This window comes from Cryptomeria japonica, chromosome 7 (assembly GCF_030272615.1).
Source record: "Cryptomeria japonica chromosome 7, Sugi_1.0, whole genome shotgun sequence".
Taxonomy (NCBI): domain Eukaryota; kingdom Viridiplantae; phylum Streptophyta; class Pinopsida; order Cupressales; family Cupressaceae; genus Cryptomeria; species Cryptomeria japonica.
The window spans coordinates 811,185,225-811,194,674 of NC_081411.1; positions in this window are offsets into that span (position 1 = coordinate 811,185,225).

Consider the following 9,450-nt stretch of genomic DNA (forward strand, 5'->3'; position numbering starts at 1 on the left):
GTTAAAGGTGGAGCATGAAGAGATGCATAACTAGTGGTGATGGATATGTTGAGATAGATTGCAACATGATTGGAAGTTGTTGAAATGACCCAGAGAAGAGGTATACATATTGATAATGTCAGTGATGATGAACAAGAATAAAATGTTGAATCGGAAGATGGAGGTCAACCAGAACTCGAGTAAGGATATGAAAGGTTGTTGAGAGCCCTAACTCGCATGAGTAACAAACCACATTTTAATCTATCAGAATATAGTGGTAAGTTGGATTCAGATGAATTGATAGATTGGATCACAGAGATGGAGAAATATTTCGGTTTTGAAAACATGAGTAAAGACAAGAAGGTGAAGTATGCTTGCACAAAGTTGAAAGGACATGCATCATTGTGGTGGAAACTTTTACAGACTGATAGACAAAGAAGAGGCAAGGAGAAAATTAAATCTTGGGATAGGATGGTGAGTAAGTTAAAAATGAAGTTCTTACCTGTAGATTATCAAGTGAGTTTATTCTATAAGTTGCAAAACTTGAAGCAGAAGGAGTCTAGCATGAGGGAGTACACCAAGGAGTTCTATAAGTTGAACATTAGATCTGGATATACTAAGGATGAGGTTGAACAGATTGTGAGGTATATCAATGAATTGTGGATGTCTATACAAGAGGAGATGAGTTTAATCAAGTTGCAGAGTGTGGAAGAGGCTTATCAATATGCCTTGAAAGCTAAGGAAAAGTTGAAAAAAAGACATGAGAAGAGACAAAGAGAAAGAGGATGAAGATTTCGATGAGGTAGAACCTTTACCAGAAGTGGACGATCTTTTGCAGAACATAATAAAGGCAAGGAAGAATACAAACATGATAATTCACACCAGAGAGATGATAGAAACTTTTATCAAAATGGTGGATAGAGTGGCTACCAAAATGAGAGTTATAAGAGAGATGAATAGAGGAAGTTTGGTGGAACTTTCTTTAAGTGTGGAGAAGGAGGACACAAAGCTTTTCAATCTAAACAAGGTAATTGAAATAGGAGGATAGAGAACAGTGGAAGAACTGCTTTTGTTGAGGAGGAGCCTACCATATCTCTAAATAAAATTGAAGATGGAGAAGCTTTCATGATAAGGAGAACCTTATGTCAGAATGAAATAGACCAGGAACCATTGTAGAGGATGAATTTTTTTTAGACAAGGTGTAAGGTTGAAGGTAAGTGTTGCAAAGTCATAATTGATATTGGTAGTTTAGATAATCTAGCCTTAGAGGAGCTGGTGAACAAGTTGATGTTGTAGAGGTTAAAAAACCCTAAACCCTACCAGATAGCATGGATTCAAGATGATCATAACATACCGGTGAGTGAACAATGCTTGGTAAAATTAAAGATTAGATCCTACCATGATGAAATTTTGTGTGATATTATGCCTATGGATGTATGTCATATCCTATTAGGAAGACTGTGACAGTATGATAAACAAGAATTCCATGATGGGAGAAAGAACATATATACTATTGTTGCAAATGGGATGAAACAAAATTTTTTGCCTATGGAGGAGACTCATAAGAGTGAGATTCATGCAAATGTGAGAATTTGTTTGGTTGATGGATGAATTTTTTTGGATGGTTTTAGGAGTGAAAATATGTGCTATGCCTTAATCCATAAGAAGTCTGATTTGAAACCAGAAGAGGGACAACTAGAGGAGATAAATAAGTTGTTGATAGTATATGGATAAAATTTTAGATAACTTACCTGATGGATTTCCACCTATGAGGAGCATCAGCCATTGTATGGATTTGATTCCCAGAGCTAGTTTTCCTAACAAAGCTACACATCGGGTGACACCAATAGAGAATGAAGAATTGAATAGACAAGTACAAGAGTTGTTGAGAAAAGGTTTGATCAGAGAAATATTCAACCCTTGTGTGGTCCCTATCATGTTAGCACCTAAGAAGGATGGAGGGTGGAGAATGTGTACTGACTCTAGAAAAATAAACAAGATCATAGTGAAGTACAAGTTTCCTTTGCCTAGGATGGATGACATAATGAATAGTTTGAGTGGAGCCAGATATTTCACATAGATATATTTGAAGAGTGGATATGATCATCTCAGAATCAGAGAAGGAGACAAGTGGAAGATTGCATTCAAGACAAATGAAGGACTATATGAGTGATTGTGATGCCTTTGGGACCGACTAATGCACCAAGTACTTTCATGAGGTTGATGAAAGAGGTATTGAAGAAGTTCTTGGATAAGTTTGTGATTGTGTATTTGCATGACATTTTGATTTTTTAGTATTACAAAAGAGGAGCATTTGTTGCATTTGAGACAAGTTTTGCAGAGTTTGAGAGAAGAGAAATTGTTGTTTGTTGGCAACAATGCAAAAAACTGAGTGGGAAGGGGTGAATAAGTTTGCACAAAATCTCACCGCAACTTAAACCAAAAATCAAATTTTATAATTAACAGTTAAAGAATGAAACAACACGACATCAATAGCACACATAACACCAAGAGTTTTGACATGGAAAACCCAGTTAAGGGAAAATCCATGGTGGGAACCTACCCACAATGAGATAATACCCTATTAGGAGTAAACATAATATTACAATAAGGAATGCAGATGCATTCAGGCACACTACTTAGAGATCACTGCTCAAATAGGAAACCCAAAAAGGCTACATCCTTTAGGGAAGGATCACTACCTTATAGGAATTTTCAATGACTTGCAAAAACATTCAGACAACAATCCAAATTACATGAACTGTGAAAATAACATCTCCATATGCCTAAGTACAGTTCTAGTTAAGCACACAGTCTGCTCTGCAATACTTCTCTTCTCTTCTTCACACTTCTCAATGATCAAATCATGTGTTTGCACATACAAATTGATCATACACATTCTCAAATATCATACATACATATTACATAATTATTACATTAATTTATACAAGTCATCAACCTAAATTTCAAGGTCGGCTAAACCCTCAAAGCAAATTACAAAATAATATCCTCACAACAATACATGTGAACCAAAGAAATGTTGACTAAGACATAGTCTAGACCCAAACCAATACTTCAAACACACAACACCTCCAACAATTATGCCTGAATCATCTGCAACACGCTACAACCAACAAGAATGACACATAACATGAAGAACATCATAGGACAAATAAAATATTCAATAACACGCACAATATTTTTATGCAGACTACCAATATGCATAGAACACGATCTAGAGATATTCACAAGCAACGTGAATTGTACCATAGCAACCGCAACAACTTAGATTACCAGAATCATTATCATCTTTCTACTGGAGCTCAAGAACACCATCATAACTGACTATCAACCTGAAAGATTCGCTTGTGGATTTTCAAATCATGAACGAATCTAGCTAAGGACACACATCAAAGTCTAGAACACATCCCACACATCCGAAACTAAAGATATAGAAATTCTAGAGCAATACGAAGCACAAACCAGAATACCGAATAACACAAACAATTGAATAACATCCTCAATACTGGATCTCATAAGTTGATCAAAATATCATGTGGACCTTAGCAAATGGGAATGAACCATCTAAAGACAACGTACCAAAAACCCTTAAACTACATCAGCTCATCTACAAAACCAACTCATTCAGTCAAACTGCAACACTAGAATACACAAAAGAATATGTTGACATCAATGACAACACATCATTCCAACAATATCCCCCTTTGGCATTGATGGCAACATATAAATGTAAAAAATAATCAATGAAAAGAATGAAATCAACTCACAACAATCTCCCTTAAAATCACAAGGATGAACTGAGCCCCCTTAGAAAAACAACTCAAATGTTTCATGTTTTTTCACATACTCCTCTCCCCCTTTGACATCAATAACAAAGGATTGAGAAAGAGGATTCTCTCCCCACAAATTTGTACAACTAAACCACTGATCACCAATACTAACTACTCCCCCTGAGTAGTAGCCTCACTCATCAATCTAGATCATAAAATCTCTATGAAGTTCACTGGACTAATGCAAATTTATGCATCTTAGTTCTCATCAGGAGGGGAAATCACCCCTAGCTTTTCTCTGAGATACTCAAAAGTATCTTTAGGCAAAGCCTTTGTAAAGATATTTGCAATTTGTTCCTTTGTAGATACATACTCGAGTCTGACTTCTTTCTCATTCACCTTCTCTCTCAAGAAATGAAGTTTATTAATATATGCTTTGTTTTGGAATGCAACACCAGATTATTTGAAATATTGATATCACTTGAATTATTACATTATTTAGCAATAGACTCATCATAAATAACTCCTATATCCTTCAACATCTACTTCATCTAGATTACCTAAGTAAAATTTCTAGCAATGTCAATGTATTAAGCCTCTGTAGTAGATAAATAAATAGCATTCTACTTCTTACTTGCCCAAGAGACTAACTTCTTACCCAAAAAGAATGCACCACTAGTAGTACTCTTCTGGTTATCAACATCACTAGCCCAATTAGCATCTATAAAATCACTCAAGGTAAAGTCATAATTCTTAGAATACCACAAACCAAAATTACCTGTCCCTTTCAAATATCTAAATATTCTTTTTATAGCAATAACATGAGATTCCTTAGGATCAACTTGAAATCTAGCAACATGACATACAAAATTCATTATATCAGGTCTAGAATGAGTGAAATACAACAAACCACCAATCATAGATCTATATTTGATCAGATTAGATTTCACTGAATCATCATCTTTTGTTAGCTTACATCTGGTCACCATAGGTGTACCAACTAGTTTAGAGTCTTCAAAACCAATTTTCTTCAACATTTCTTGTACATATTTAGATTGAGATATGAAAATACCTTTATTCAACTGAGTAATTTGCAATCCCAGAAAGAATTTCATTTCACCAATCATAGACATCTCAAATTCATTCTGCATTTCTTCAGCAATTTTCTTACATAGGCAATCATTTCCTCCAAAGATAATATTATCAGCAACAATCAAAATGTTATTCTGATCAATTTTGAAATAAAAATACTATCATCAGTACCTTTATTAAATCCAAACTTCATCAAATACTTATCCAATTTGGTGTACTAGGCTCTAGTGGCTTTCTTTAATCCATACAATGCTTTCTTCAATTGGCAAACCATGTCCTTCTCATCTGATTGCTCAATGTAGACTTCTTCCAATTCACCATTAAGAAAGGCTGATTTGACATCCATCTGATAAACCTTGAAATCTTTGTGAGCAACATAGGCAAGAAATAATCTAACAGCTTCAATTCTAGCCACTAGAGCAAAATTCTCCTCATAATCAATTCTTTCCATTTGTGAATAACCTTTACAAACAAGTCTAGCTTTATTCCAAACAACTTTACCCTGTTCATTCAACTTATTCCAGAATACCCATTTAGCCCCAAATACATTTTTATCTTTAGTTCTAGGAACAAGAATCCATGTATTATTTTTCTCAATTTGATTCAATTCTTCTTCCATAGAATTACTCTAATTTTCATCTTTACATTCTTCATCAACATTCTTAGGTTCAATTTTAGAAATCAAATAAATTTCTTCAGCAAGTCTTCTCCTAGTCATCACACCTTTATTCTTATCACCAAAAATTTGATTTTTTTGAATGATTCAACTTCTCATAGCTAGGATTTTCTTGAATTTTAGGCTCTTGAAATCTTTCTCCTGTATTAGCATCTCCACCTTCATTCTCAGTCTTTTTCAGAGCAATTTGAACTTGACTTTGGGCCTGCACTTGCTTTCCTTTATTTGAACTAGCATCCTAATCATCAAAATCATATATCCGCAAGATTTGATCTATCTCACATTACCTTCATCAACCTGTACATTAGCTCTTTCAACCATCTTTCTCAATCTTTTATTATAACACCGATAGGCCTTAATTTTAGTAGAATAACCAAGAAAGATTCCTTCATCACATCTAGCATCAAAATTTCCAAGATCTTCATCTCTTTTGATATAGCATTTACTACCAATTTTTTTGAAATATCTAACAATAGGAGCATGACCAAAATATAACTCATAAGGAGTCTTACCAATATCACATTTGACATTTACCCAATTAAGAGTGTATACTGCAGTACTCACAACTTCTCTCCAAAACACATGCAGAACATTTCCTTCAATCATCATGGTTCTTGTAGCTTCTTTAACTATTCTATTCTTTCTTTCTGCAACACCATTCTGCTATGGTGTCCTAGGAGCAGATAACTATCTATTAACTCCATTGTCTTCACAATATGCATTAAGCTCACCGGAAGTGAATTGTCCACCTTTTTCAAATATCAGACACTTTAGTTTCAATCCAGTCTCAATTTCAACTCTAGCCTTTAAAATCTTGAACTTCTCCAATGCTTCAAACTTCTCCCTTAATAAGGTAACCCACATCATTCTTGAATAATCATCAATCTACAACATGAAATACCTGTCACCCTACAAGCTTATCACTCTAGAAGGACCACAAAGATTAGTATACACAAGATCCAACAATCCATTAGAATTATACTATTTTCTCTTATAAGTAACTCTTATCTACTTCCTTAATTGACATTCCTTACATACTAGATTAGAAGGCTTTACTAACTTCGGTAGATCTCTCATTACTTGAGTAGAACTTATCTTAACCATGCAATAAAAAAAATGACAAATCTTTTTATGCCATAACCTACTTTCATCAACTTGAGAAATCAAACAACTTTTGCCATCAGCATTCAAGTGAAAGATATTACCTTTAGCCTTTGTACACTATACAATCTTAGTTCTAGAGCTACTCAATATCTCACATTTGCCATTCTTGAATTTCAAGCTATATCCCTTATCAATCATCTGACCAACACTCAAAAGATTATGCTTTAAACCTTCAACATACAACACATCATCAGTATTGTGCTTACTATCAAGAGAAATAGAACCTCTACAACATATTACACAACCTTTGTTATCACCAAATCTTACTATACCACCATCATACTTTTCAAGGTTTACAAATTTACTCGTATCACATATCATATGATAAGAGAAACCACTGTCAATTACCCATTCATCTTTCTCCTCAACTTTAGCAGCCAAAGCTTTCTCCTCATTAATGCAGCTTGTAGAATTTGTAGGTACAAGATCATCTTCCTTGATAGCAATGAACACAAATTCATCTCCTAAATTTACTTTAATCGACTCATCATCTACCACACCTTCATCAACATCATAATAACTCTTCTTCTGATATTTGGGCTTATATGGCTTAAGAGGATTCTTAGGATTTCTATCTCTTTTTGGATACCTTGATGCAAAATGTCTTATCTTATTGCATGCAAAAATTTTAAAAGGTAACTTTCCTTTATACTTACTGGCACCTTTAGGCAATCTTGTGGCAATAAGTGCTTCAAGCTCCTCAAGCTCTCTTTCTTCATCTTCCACCTCTTTCATCTCTTTCTTATATCTGGATACTCTTGTAGATATTTCTCCTGGATCATATCTCTACTTCCTAGATAGAGTAGATTTGAATGTAGACCCAGTCTTAAGAAGAGAGTCTCCAAAGTCACTCAGCTCAAAAGCAACAATTTTACCAATCAACATGTCTGTTGTCGCATGTCACGGTCCAGATCTCATCAATACGAATAACTTTATGTTTGTAAGCAAGAGACAAGGATCTCAACACTTTAGTAACAATCTAAGATTATTCTAATACTCCAGCAACACATCTGATTCCACACACAAGCTCATTCACTTTCTACATAAAAGAAGTAATGTTTTCATCTTCACTCGTCTTCAAGTTCTCATATTTACCCTTCAAGCTCTACAACTTAGAAATATCCATATGACTATAACCTTCATGAAAGGTCTCCAACTTTATCCAAATCTCATGAGAAGTCTCTAAGTCCATCACATTAGTCATCTCATAATCTGACAAAGCACTCACCAATGCTTCCTTAGCTCTAATATTAAATTCTACTTCATTTATCTCAACTGGAGTAATAGGACCATTATGAGGAACATTGTATACATTCTTAGTAATCTTCTAGTACTCTTCTCTAATGCATCTCAAATTACATTGCATCTAACTTTTCCAAAGAGTGTAGTTTGTTCCATCAAATCTTGAACTATACTTCTTGAAAGAAAAGGTTGCCATCTTGGATCTCCTCAAGCAGTCAAGCTTCTTCTAGAGGATCTAGCTCTAATACCAATTGTTGGCAACAATGCAGCAAACTGAGAGGGGGAGGTGAATCAGTTTGCACAAAAACTCACTACAACTTAAACCACAAATCAGATCTAATAATTTACAATCAAAGCATGAATCAACACCACATAAATAACACACATAACACCAAGATTTTTCATGTGGAAAACCCGGTTAAGGGAAAAACCACTGTGGGAACCTACCCAAAATGAGATGATACTGTGTTAGGAGTAAATGAAATATTGCAATGGGGAATGCACATGAATTTAGGTACACTTCTTAGAGCTCACTGATTAAATAAGAAACCCAGAAAGGCTACAACCTTTAGGGAAGGCTCACTGCCTTACACAAAGTTTCACTGACGTGCAAAAACATTCAGACAATAATCTAGATTACATGAACTATGAAAATAGCATCTCCATATGCCTGAGTATAGTTCTGGTTAAGTACATTGTCTACTCTGCAACACTTCTCTTCTCTCCTTCACACTTTCGCAAGATCAAATAACCTTTTTGCACATACAAGTGGATCATACACATTCTCAAATATCATAGGCATACATCTTACATGATTATTATATTTATTTATAAAAGTCATCAACCTATATTTCAAGGTCGGCTAAATCCTCAAAAGAAATTACAAAATAATATCCTCACATGCTACAACAATACATGTGGACCAAAACAATATTAGATAAGACATAGTCTGGACCCAAATCAATACCACAAACATACAACGCCTCCAACAATTACGCCTTGATCATCTGCAACACACTACAACCACCAAGAATGTTGCATAACATGAAGAACCTCAGCAGAAAAATAAAATATTCAATAACGCACACAATAATCAATGTGGACCACCAATATGCATAGAATACAATCTAGAGATATTCACAAGCAACATGAATGGTACCACAACAACTGTAATAACTTGGATTACCACAATCATCATCATCTTTCTACTAGAGCTCAAGAACACCATCATAACTAACTATCAACCTGAAAGATTCACTTGTGGATTTCCAAATCATAAACCAATCAAATTGAGGACACACATCAACGTGTAGAACATATCCCACACATCTATAACTAAAGATATAACAATTTTAGAGTAATACGGAGCACAAACCTAAATATCAAATAACACAAGCAACTAAATAACATCCTCAATACTCGATCTCATAACTTTATGACAACATCATGCAGACCTCTGCAAATGGGAATGCACCATCTAAAAACAATATACCAAAAACTCTTAAA